The sequence below is a fragment of the Pantherophis guttatus genome, chromosome 7 (genome assembly GCF_059756535.1).
Source record: "Pantherophis guttatus breed Tessera chromosome 7, ASM5975653v1, whole genome shotgun sequence".
NCBI lineage: Eukaryota > Metazoa > Chordata > Lepidosauria > Squamata > Colubridae > Pantherophis > Pantherophis guttatus.
Window position 1 is genome coordinate 78515356 of NC_142069.1, and position 12080 is coordinate 78527435.

General features: G+C 41.3%; 1 protein-coding gene across 2 annotated transcripts in view; it reads right to left on the bottom strand.

Annotated features, from left to right (window-relative positions):
- The window catches only part of PACSIN2 (protein kinase C and casein kinase substrate in neurons 2), a 43867-nt gene extending 34039 nt beyond the window's left edge, over nt 1-9828 (bottom strand). The window contains exon 1 of one of the 2 annotated variants that reach the window (XM_034442043.3): nt 9540-9828. The gene's annotated coding sequence lies outside the window, so the exon portion shown is untranslated. The remainder of the gene's footprint in view (nt 1-9539) is intronic. The other variant, XM_034442045.3, reaches the window with a different exon arrangement.
- Nucleotides 9829-12080: the final 2252 nt, after the last annotated feature.

The window sequence follows — 12080 nt, forward strand, 5'->3', positions numbered from 1 at the left end:
CTCCTAGGCAGAGGCAGGAATCAATAAGAGTCCTTTATTGCTTTGATTAAAGGCCACAACAAATAACCCTACAACAGCTGGTAAGGCTCCACCCCAAACTAACCCGAAGGCAGCGACCCTCAGTCCCCCAAACAAAAGCCAGTCAACAATAAAGAAAGTCCAAAGAGAAGGTGCAAGCTCAAAGGGCAAGGTCCAGAGTCAAGGTACAAAGGGCAAGGCAGATCCACAAAGCGAAAGGCAAGGCCGCAAGGCCACAGGTAAGCCACAGGCAAGAGCCACGAGTCAAAGCCGGGGGAGTGTAAGCCAAAACAAATCACTGTTCCTAACAAAGAGAACTCCCCCCCCCTCCCAGCTTATCCTTAAGTCAACCCGCACCAGGTGTTCCTTATGAGGAGGTGCAGGATGACCCCCCCCCAGTAGCCTTGCAGTCCTTCCCTGGGCTTGCCTAAGCTCCTCTCTTCATGCCCTTGGATCAAATGGAGGAGGCAGCTGTTCCTCATCAGAGGGGATCTGCTGCCGTATCAGCACCACTGCCTGTCAGCAGCCGATCCTCCTTTGTGTGAGGGCAGGCAGCTCTCTGTCCAGCCGACCACCTCCCCCAATGCCTGAGGGGCCTGGGACATTATTGTCCCCAGACCCTGGCCTCTCCAAGCATTCCAAGGGAGACGTGCCATCCCCGTCGGACGGTCCCGGTCCTGGTTCCAACTCCCAACCGAGTTCTGACGTTGTCATGGCAACTACAGTGTTTTAAAGGATGTTACCAAAAGCTAATTGGTACATAATTTCTAAAAATGCTAATACTCAGATGTATGGAATCCTGTTAGATGGTAAAATCCTCCACATCTTCTAGTCTAGGACACTAACCTTGTCCACGCCTGACCCCAGAAAACTCCAAAGTCACAAAACAAAGAAACAACTTGAGCCTTTCGGCCAAGTTTGACACTTTGGATGAAACCGATAGGAAGTTGGCAGATATCAGTAACTCAATAAGAACCACCAGAAATTCCCTCAGGATATGGAAATCCTTTACTTTTACATACACACACACAAATTCCCCAAACATGGACCCAAGGTCAACACTAAGGCACACAAAGAGGATGAAACTGGAGAAATGGGACTGCCATTCAATTAAACATTTCTTTCAGGACATCAGAGATTACACCAATTAATAAATTAAAGATCCCTTCCTCTGACAGCCACCTCCAGCCTCAATATTTAACAGGAAGCCAGTTGATTTCGTAAAACCCACAAGCTCAGCAAGGGGATGCCAGAACACCTCTTTTTGGCCATCCAGTTAATTACAGTTTCCCATAATTCCTAATTGGCAAGCTCTGTTGCTCGGAGGAACAACAACAACAAAAAAAAGATATAAAGGTAAACCCTTGAGAAATGTAACTTGGGTAGTCAAGCTTTCGATCCCTATACTGCACATTATGCTGTTGAAATAAACTTTGCTCCAAATAATCTATGGAGGACTTTGGTCTAGATTCGAACTCAGAATTTTCTTCTAATACTGGCCTGTCTTTCCAGAGGTCCTTATGGATGCACTGTTTGAAATCCTCCCATTTTGTGCAATGTCTTTAGAAAGAAAATGGTATGTGCAATAATAATACGTAACATGTCTGGCCTTCCTCCTGAGCATAGTTTCCCAATACATTCAATGACTGGGTTTTCCTGTAAAAAATTTCAGTATTCTGATTACACAATAGAAGGATAAGAAATGTGGTGCAAATATGGTGATATATATATATATATATATATATATATATATATATATATATATATATATATGTAAAAAGTTAAAATCTCGGGTGTTTTCCCGCGTCATTAAAAGTCTGTTAGTTAAAATACTTAAAATCTTAAAATCCTGGCTAAAATCCCAACTCAAAATCCTCTAAAATCCTAACAAAACACTTTGTAAGGTCTTTTAAAACTCTGGCTAAAATCCTAACCAATACTTTAAAGGATTTTTTGGCAACGTTTCGACAAGATCTCTAACTTGTCATCATCTGGCCCCTACTTTCAGTTTAGAAGCTGTGGGTATGCTGCGAGGTCGGAGTTGTCGCTTTTCTCTGATCTCTGCTGCTGACATATGCTGGTTATGTGTCCTGATTGGAGGGCAGCCGTTTTTTCTCCTGCTTTATTATCATAGCTGCAGCCTGACTGCGTGTTAAAGGCCCAGCTTTCTCTGGTTCTCTATTACTAACTGTCAACTGCAAAGAGGGAAGCATTCTGGTAGGCATCACAACACCACTGGTTGCCTGTTGAGATCTCAGCCTATCTTCTGGCTCGGTTCTCTCCCTTTCCCTATTGCTAGCTATCATCTGCAAAGAGGGAAGGATTCTGGCAGGCATTACAACACCACTGGTTGCCTGTTGGGATCTCGGCCTATCCTCTGATGTTAAGACCCGAGTTTCCCTCAGTGCAGGTCTCCAAATACTTGATAACCTAGAAGCGTCACCTCGTCTATTCATATTCTGCGGCCTGTTTTCAATTTCGATATACGTATATATTTTCAGTGCAAAATGAAAATGTAAAGACAGTATCACTAAATTTAGACTATGCAATGTCATTCACTATACCTCTCCATGTCTTTCCATCCAAACATTGTAGCTCCAATCATATCTATATACCAATAAAACTACCATCTATCTCTCCCTCTCATCAATTTGATCATGTCTTTCTAGATCTTTCTATTATCTTTCAACATACTGCTTTGTATGTATGTACGTACCGTATTTTTCGGACTATAAGATGCTCCGGACTATAAGACGCACATTAACTTTAGAGGAGAAAGTTAGACAAGAAAAAAAAATCTGCCTCTGCCTCCATTGCCTGTTTGCTGCCACCATAGGCCGTTCGCTGTGGCCCACTCGCCGCCGTGGCCCGTTCACCGCCGCCCGTTCACCATCTAGAATAGCTGATCAGCACCACACCAACCCCCCTCCCCCACCGCAATATTCACTGTATAAGACGCACAGACATTTCCACCCACTTTGGGGGGGGGGGAGTGCATCTTATAGTCAGAAAAATACGGTATGTATGTATGTATTCTATGTATGTAATTTATTCACTGATGCTCTTCATTTAATCAATCTACCAACCTACTTTCTCCCCAAAATGAAAATTATCGGATACTTGTGACATTTTGCTTGTGTCACCTTGTTCATGAAATTCCTTTCCCAGAGATAGTTTAGAATGGATTTTTTTGTAAATTTTAAGGCTTGATCAAGAGCTTATAATAATCAATAATGTTCTTACCGTAGACATAATTATTGTCCTTTGCTTTCACTGTACATTCATGCATAGGTCATACAGTTTTCTTTTCGGGCTAAACAATATTATGAAAAGCACAGAAAAGGAGTAAAAATAGTAAGCTAAAGAAATTAAAGACATGAGATAAGAAAAAGTACAGGAAATACAACTAAATCTAAACCTCTCCATCCAAAGTTTGCATGCAAAAGCAAAGACAAGAAAAAAATCAGTAGTACAATAAATATAATTTAAAAACTGCAAGAAAATTTTACTACAATAAATAATTAATAGCATAAGGGAGGAACCAGATGACTTCTAAGAGCTATAGTTAGCGATATTTTTTGTGTGTGACTTTCTTAGATGTTTCTGAAGAAAGGTCAGCCAAAAAGAAGGGTAATAATGACCTCCTGGTTACAATGGCCATTAAAGACGCTAAATATTACACCTCGTTATACATTGTAAAACTGTTCTCGTTTCCACCAAGTTGCTTCATATATCAACTTTTTTCTGTTAAACGTTTCATCAATTCCATCCAATTGCTACTTCTCATTTCTCCACCTATTCACTCATTTCATCCTCATTCATTTGACAATTAATTGTCAAACTGTCATTGTGATTTGACAGGGAAGATATCAAAAGTGATGGATAGCTTCTGCCTTTTAGGCTCAACCTTCAACAATAAGCGAAAAGGCAATCAAGAAATATGCACAAGCCAGCACTGGATATACAACAGCCATAAAAAGCCCTTGGAAAAGTTATTCAAATGCTGTGGTCATGACTGCACCAAAATCATGCAAGCTGCAGATATTATGGAAGTGAATGATGGACTTTGGCCAGCCAAGGAAACAAACCGATGGATTATCAAACAAATCTACCCAGAGTTTTCACTCAAGGCACAAATCATCAGGGTTGAATTTTCCTACTTTGGACACATCCTGCATAGCCCCAACTCTCTGGAAAAGATCAAAGGAAAGAAGAGCAAGGTGGATGGATTCTGGGAGGCCTGAAAGAACAGGTTAGGGAAGCTTCCTCATGGAGAAGATCTATCTATGGAGTTGCCAGGACTCGAAAATGACTTAATGGCATCTACAAAATCTACCAATCTCTTTATATGAGGAAAAAAACCTACACAACATATTTCCTTGGCACTGGTTGACTCGCCAGTATTTGTATTTAATCCTCAACCATTCAGGCAGAGATTTTTTTGCGGAGATTCATCTTGTACAACAACTGTGTCTTTTCGGGGATTAGCAGACCATTTTCTCAATAATTCATGCCTTAACTATCTCTTATTTGGACTAATGCCTTTAAATAGACTGCCCTTAAATACAGCATTATCTAGCCCAGAATGAAGCCATGCAAATGTTACACTGGCAGCCTTCAATATATTTATTAGATGGCTCTATTTTGTTAACTGGTTACCAGCTGGTTTCTGGGAGCAAATCAAAGTGCTACAGGTCATCTATATAAGCCATTCAAGACCGAGCCCTATGTGTATCCCCGAAAATAAGACCCTGTTTTATATTTTTTTGAACCCTGAAATAAGCGCTTGGCCTTATTTTCGGGGAGGTCTTATTATTTTGGGGCACATGGAGGAAACCAGAGGAAATGGCGGGGACCAGCTGCGAATGCATTTAAATATTTTTGAGGAGGGCTTATTTTCAGGAGGGGCTTATTTTAGCGCATGGGCTCAAAAGCCCAATTGGGCTTATTATCAGGGAATGTCTTATTTTCGGGGAAACAGGGTAGATATTTAGAGATTGTTCATCTCCAATCGTTTCTGTCTACCCTATAAGATCAGATAGAGTTGGTGTGCTGTGGGTTCTATAAACAAAAGTGTCATTCTTTTTTTTTTTTTAATTAGCTGCATAATCTCATTTGTTTTTATTCATCCAAGTGAAGCAACTCAGCACTCAAGACTAAAATTTGCTGCAAAGGGAATAAAAATTCATAACAGTCAATGGGATATTGGAATCCTTGCCAGTCTCAGCTCATTGAAAGCACTAATGTCTGCTGTGGATTTTGCCTTCAGGATGAGCAGAAGCATCTGGGGAAAGAGTTAAACAGACCCAGTTTGCCTCCAAGAATGAAGCATGCCTCTTCCCGACGTACATCTGGGCCAGAAATGCATTGATCTTCCATATCTCTCTTGGCGATGTTGAAATATTAAATTAAACAAAAGTGTCATTCTTATGAGAACTTAGGGTCATGCCTTATCTATTGCTGAACCTGTTCTCTGGTATTCCCTTTGGTCGGTTTCTCTCTGACCCAGCTGACCTTCAAGAAAACTATAAAAGCCTGGTTATTCCAAGAGGCCCAGGCTATGATGATTTGTAATATGAATATGTTCTTTTCCATTTCTGCATTCCTTACTGTAATGCTATTACCCCGTTTCCCCGAAAATAAGACATCCCCTGATAATAAGCCCAATCGGGTTTTTGAGCGCATGCGCTAAAATAAGCCTCCCCCTGAAAATAAGCCCTCCCCGAAAATATTTAAACGCAGAGTTGGAAATCAGGTAAGACAGCAAGAGGAGCCCCATCTTGTTCCACGCGCCCCAACATAATAAGACCTCCCTGAAAATAAGGCCAAGCGTTTATTTTGTGGTTCAAAAAAATATAAGACAGGGTCTTATTTTTGGGGAAACACATATATTACGGTACTTATTCCTCTCTGGTTTGTTACCTTGCTTCTGATTAGACAGCTTCTACACAAAAGTCAACATTTATTTCTCTAGCTGAGGGGAGCCCATAGTAGAGCCTGACACACTGAAAAGGGGCAATATATTGGATATTCTGACCAAAAGTAATTTAGGAAAAAACTGGTACACCGAACTGTAGTCAAAACAGCACAGAAGCCCAGGGTGGATAAAAATCAATGTTTTTAAAAAAATAAATAAAAAAAATCAGATTTTTTTATTTAAATCGGATTTTTTTGATTTAAATCGGATTTTTTTGATTTAAATCGGATTTTTTTGATTTTTATCTAATTTATTTTAATAAAAAACTTTTGGGGTAAAAATCTATCGTAAGATAGTTTTCTATTTAAGATACATAAATAATTCAGTTTATTCAGCATGAAATGGAGCTTAGTGATGTAGCATGAGGCTGTATATTCTGCAACACTGAGACTATCTGTGAGTCAACAGTGGGTCAAAGGAGTAGCAGAGATGACAGTTGCTCTTTAAAAATGATGATTTAAATCGAGTTGATTTAAATCCAGCCTTTTTACTAGTGATTTAAATCATGATTTAAATTGTGATTTAAATCAACTTGATTTAAATCAAATCCACCCTGCAGAAGCCCCATGCAAGATTCTATGCAAGAGAGAGAGAAATTTGGCAACAATACCCATACTTCCAAACAGTACCAGGAGGCATAAGGTTTACATGTTACACTTAAATATAACAAAATTTAATCAATTTTGTTTTAGCAGAATTTGAGAAGAGATTCAACTGTCATGTTTTTAATAAACAGTAGGTAAATAAACAGTGCCTTAAATCAGATCATTGTGCTCAATTTCACCTTCAGAAATGACTGCAGGCAGAAGCATGGGGTGGGGGGGAGAGGGGGCGGGAGAGAACAGATACTGGATTTAAGAGAATCTCAAAACAACATAACTGATTATTCCATAAAGAGTTATATTTCTATTTCCAATTTGATCCATTTGCTGCTGTTCAAGCAGGATCTTCAATTTATCAGGATTAAGCCTCAGTTTATTCATTCATATTTAATCCTTCACTGAGTTCATTTAACACTTCATAGTATATGTTAGAATTACAACTCGGTCTAGATATAAAAAGCATGAAGGACCACAGAACTTTCAGGATTTCAAATTGCTATTGAACAAGAGTTTGAAAAAAACCCTCAATATCACTACCTATAGATAGCACTGCAAGAAGTTGTCTCCACATTCCACATTAGTCAAATATCCCAGACGGATCCCATGGTTGATGGCATGAAATATAGAGCATTCAATAGGAACCCACTCCCTTTATCATTCTTAGTAACCATAACAAGAATTGGAAGACAGACAGTCCCTGTGTTAATATAAAATGAATAATTATGATCAGCAAAATCAAGATAGCTCACTGCTCTGTTTCTTCATGTGTGTATTCTTTTACCCTATTTGCCATACCATGAATAATATCATACAATTTTTTTCTTTCTTTTCCATGGTTTGGCTCTCATCAAAACAAGGATGTTTTTCCACCAAATATCTAAACATTACTTCGTATCCTGAACCTGTAGGATTTATTTTGGATCTAGGAGGTGTTTCTTCTCAGATTGTCAATGTGCCTCATTCCAGATATATAATTACTACTTTATTTATCTCCACATCTACAACTTTGCCTGGAAAACTTTTTTCTGTTCAAGCATCCCAATTCTCAGACTGCCTGGACAAGCCTCTGCAGTTTTCTCAGAAAGGTTTTTCAGAAGTGGTTTGCCATTTCCTCCTTCCTAGGGTTGAGACAAAGTGACTGGCTCAAGGATACGCAGTTGGCTTTGTGCCTAAGCCAAGACTAGAACTCACAGTCTCTTGGTCATTTGGTGTGTCATGCGAACCCAGATAATTTTATAATTCAATGAATCATGGTTAAAGTAACCAGAAATGTGAGTAAAGAACGAGCAGTGAGCAAGTGCTTCAATTCCAGAGCAACCATCACATTACAAGGTAGGGCATTCGTCCAATATATTCCAGGTAAGAAGGAAAATGTTATGAAATCGATGAATACTAATTTATAATCCTTTCTAACCAAACCAGACTACAGGCAGTCCTCAACTTACAACCATAATTGAGCCCAAAATTTATGTTGCTAAGTGAGAAATTCGTTAAGTTGGTTTTGCCCCAATTTTATGACTTTGCCTGCCACATTTGTTAAGCGAATCTTAAATTAGTAACACGGTTGTTAAATGAATCTGGTTTCCCCATTGATTTTGCTTGTCAGAAGATTGCTAAAGGGTATCATATCATCCCGGGACACTGCGACTGTCAAAAATGTGATGGTCAGTTGTCAGGCATCCAAATGTAAATCACATGACCATGGGGATGCTGCAATGGTCATAAGCGTGAAAAATGGTCATGTGTCACTTTTTTTTTCCAGTACTGCTGTTGTAACTTTGAATGGTCCACTAAATGAACTGCTGCAAGTTGAGGACTACCTTACCTGTCCTGCCAATCTTTATTATTACGGTTCTCATTAGTTTTTACTAATAACATTTTTTTTTAAAGGAGACTTGTCCATTTTTCTCTTAGATGCCAGAAGACTCTTGGTGTTTAGCTTTCTCTCGTTTTCATCCTTTATTTACCCCCCACCCCCACCCCATCTTCTCCTGAAGGAGTTTTCTCCCTTATTTTAAACCACTCCGTGAGAAATGAATCTTGACTCAAAGTCATCCAGGCAATTTTGCATGGCTGAATGTGCAGTCCTATACATCCATACATACATACATACATATGTGTGTGTGCAGTCCTATACATACATACATACAGTGTGCAGTCCTAACATACATACATACATACATACATACGTGTGTGTGTGCAGTCCTATATATATATACATACATACATATAGTGTGCAGTCCTAACATACATACATACATACATGTGTGCAGTCCTATATATAGTGTGCAGTCCTATACATACATACATATAGTGTGCAGTCCTAACATACATACATACATATAAGTGTGTGTGTGCAATCCTATATATACATACATATAGTGTGCAGTCCTATACATACATACATACATAGTGTGCAGTCCTAACATACATACATATATACATATATATATATATATGTGCAGTCCTATACATACATACATATATATATATGCATGCATGCATGCACACAATCTCGATCCGTTCCCACAAACGGAGGGATGGGTCAGCCACCCATCCCACTCCTCCTGGCGGAGGGTGGGCTTTTGAATCCCACCCGCCAGGCAAGCTGGATCCTCGATCCGCCCTCCCGCCTTGGGCGAGGCTCATTGGCCGATGACCTTGAACCAATCGACTTCTTCTTCGACCTACTCAGAGGGCAGTCACTCCTTCAACGGCGGAGGAGGAGGAGGAGGAAAATAAAAACGAGACCAAAAGGTGATCACAGAAGGATCGCGAGTGGGAAGAGTCCACTCCCCACACCTTTCGGAGAACCGGCCAGCCTCCGCCACCCCCAGATCCATCCCACTAGCCTGCGACTCATCTTTCCCTATAGGCTGAATGGGGGAAAAAAAAAACCCAACTCTTCAGCAGGAAACCGATCTCCCTTTTCGCTGACTTACTGGCGTCCTCCAGGATCTTGTATTTCTTCCTCGGTCCCCGGCTCCAAGCGGCGAAGAGGAGGGTCCGCCTCAGCCCTTTCGCCTCCACGGCGGCTTCCCCGGGGCAGCTCGAATAGCCAAGCGACTCCGATCCGAGCCCCCGCCCCCCCCTCCTCCTCCTCCTTCCCGTCGCTTGCCTCAGTTGGGAGAGGCGAAGAACTCCTTTCACGGCCTCCGCCGTTCTCGTCCGGGCTCTCATTGGCCGCCTCGAAGAAGCGCCCCCTCCCGATTGGACAGCCGCGAAAACTGCAGGATATCCGCATCCGCCCCGCTTTTAGACGCTTCTGTTGCTTTTTTTTTTTTTTAAACGAAGGGACCCGTCCCGTTGCTTTTCCTCGCCACCAATCGGCTTCGACTTCCTACTTCCACGGAGGAGAGCTACGGCGCATGCGCGCAGCGAACCTGCAAACCCGGACTTTGACTAGTGGTTGCGTGTCGCGTTGATCTTGGTGGGAATGGAAGATCCTTCAGAGGAGGTTCTCGGTGCTCTCTGACTTGTACACACGTTTTTGTTACCCGGCTAGGTAACCAAACGCCTGCAAGCTAACTTCCAAGCTAGGGAGGACCAAGGACTCCCAGCTCCGACCCTGATCTGTAGCGATTTTTTTCTGATTGGATCCCTTTTATAATTTTTTTTATTTTATTTTTTTAATTTGATTTATATGCCTCCCTTCTCCGGAGACTCAGGGCGTCTTACAATTCGTTAAGCAATAGCCTTCATACTTTTTGAATATATTTATACAAAGTCAGCTTATTGCCCCCACAATCCGGGTCCTCATTTTACCTACCTTTGAAAGGATGGAAGGCTGAGTCAACCTTGAGCCTTGGCGAGATTCGAACCCTGCAGTAATTGCAAGCAGCAGATGTTAATAACAGTGCTTTAGTCCACTGTACTACAGGCTCTTGTAACGATCCCGCCTCCTCTCTTTAGCCAATGGGAGTCACGATTATTTTTCCAGCTGCTAATCGACGTTAAGTTTCTAGATATATTTTTTTTCTTTTTCGAGATATCGCGCAATTTTGCAGCATCGAGTATGGCCGTGACTTGATTTTTTTTATTCTCCTCCTCCACTAGAGGTGGGTTTCAGCAGGTTCTGACCAGTTCTGGAGAACCGGTAGCGGAAATTTTGAGTAGATCGTAGAACCCGTAGTAAAAATTCTGACTGTCCCCACCCCCATTTATTCTCTGCCTCCCAAGTCCCAGCTGATGGGGAGGAAATGGGGATTTTGCAGTAATCTTCCCCTGGATTGGGGAGGGAATGGAGATTTTACAGTATCCTTCCCCTGCCATGCCCACCAAGCCACGCCCACAGAACCGGTAGTAAAAAAATTTGAAAGCCACCACTGTCCTCCACCCTTAACTTTCATTCAGGTAGGAAGAATGTTGACAATTGATAATCGGCTCACAAAGAAATCAGACTAATCTCAATAACAACAGCCGGCCAACCAAACAGTCTGAAATCAGACCATGACTCAGAAGTATCCGAACATTCATACTAAATTGCATCACATAAAAAAGTATTTAAAGGCAAGTGTTCTAACAACGAGCACAATTCAAAGTGCACTGATGATGTCTCCTCGAATGGTGACAAAACGTTTGCAACCAAATGGCTCGGAAATGCATAAATTTGAACCTCGGCTGTTGGGACTAGCAGACTTAACTGGGATTCAGTCAAGGAGCAGGACCAGTCCTGATTAGATGAGAGGCTTCTGGGAATTTCAAGACTATAATCTTGGCTGAGAAAATGAAAAGAAAAATCCGGAAAGAAGGCAAACGTAAGGCAGTCTCATCTTGTTGCTGAATAATTTGTATGAACATATTACCAGGAGTCACACTTTAAAGCTTGTAGGCCAGTGGTGAAATTCAGCTTTTTTTTACTACCGATTTTGTGGGTGTGGCTTGGGCGTGGCAGGGGAAGGATACTGCAAAATCTCCATTCTCTCCCCACTCCTAAAAGAAGGATATTACAAAATCTCCATTCCCACCCCACTCTGGGGCCAGCCAGAGGTGGTATTTGCCAGTTCTCCAAACTACTCAAAATTTCCGCTACTGGTTCTCCAGAACCTGCTGGATTTCATCCCTGTTGTAGGCTCTAGCATCTCCACGTCTGTAACATCAAAGCCACTCCAGAAAGCTACAGAAAAGCCAAGTGAACACATTTCAGGATAAAATGAAACATTCAACCCAGGCTTACATTTCAGGAGGCACCTCTATCCAGAAAGCAAGAAAAAGAAGCTGGTATGATACAGATAATCCCTAACCAATTGCACGCTTTCCTAAATTGTATTCATGAATAGTCAAACAAGGTTTGCTTACCTCCTGACTGGATTTCTGGAATACACTGTATATGGGGACCCTTAAAGAACATTCAGAATCTCTTGTTCAACAGCTATTTGTTTAAGTCAGCTCTCTTAAAAGTCTAAAACACCAGTCTGACTAGATATCTGTGGTTGCATTATGGTGAATTCAAGTATGACATGGTCACTTTTCCCCAAAGTTCC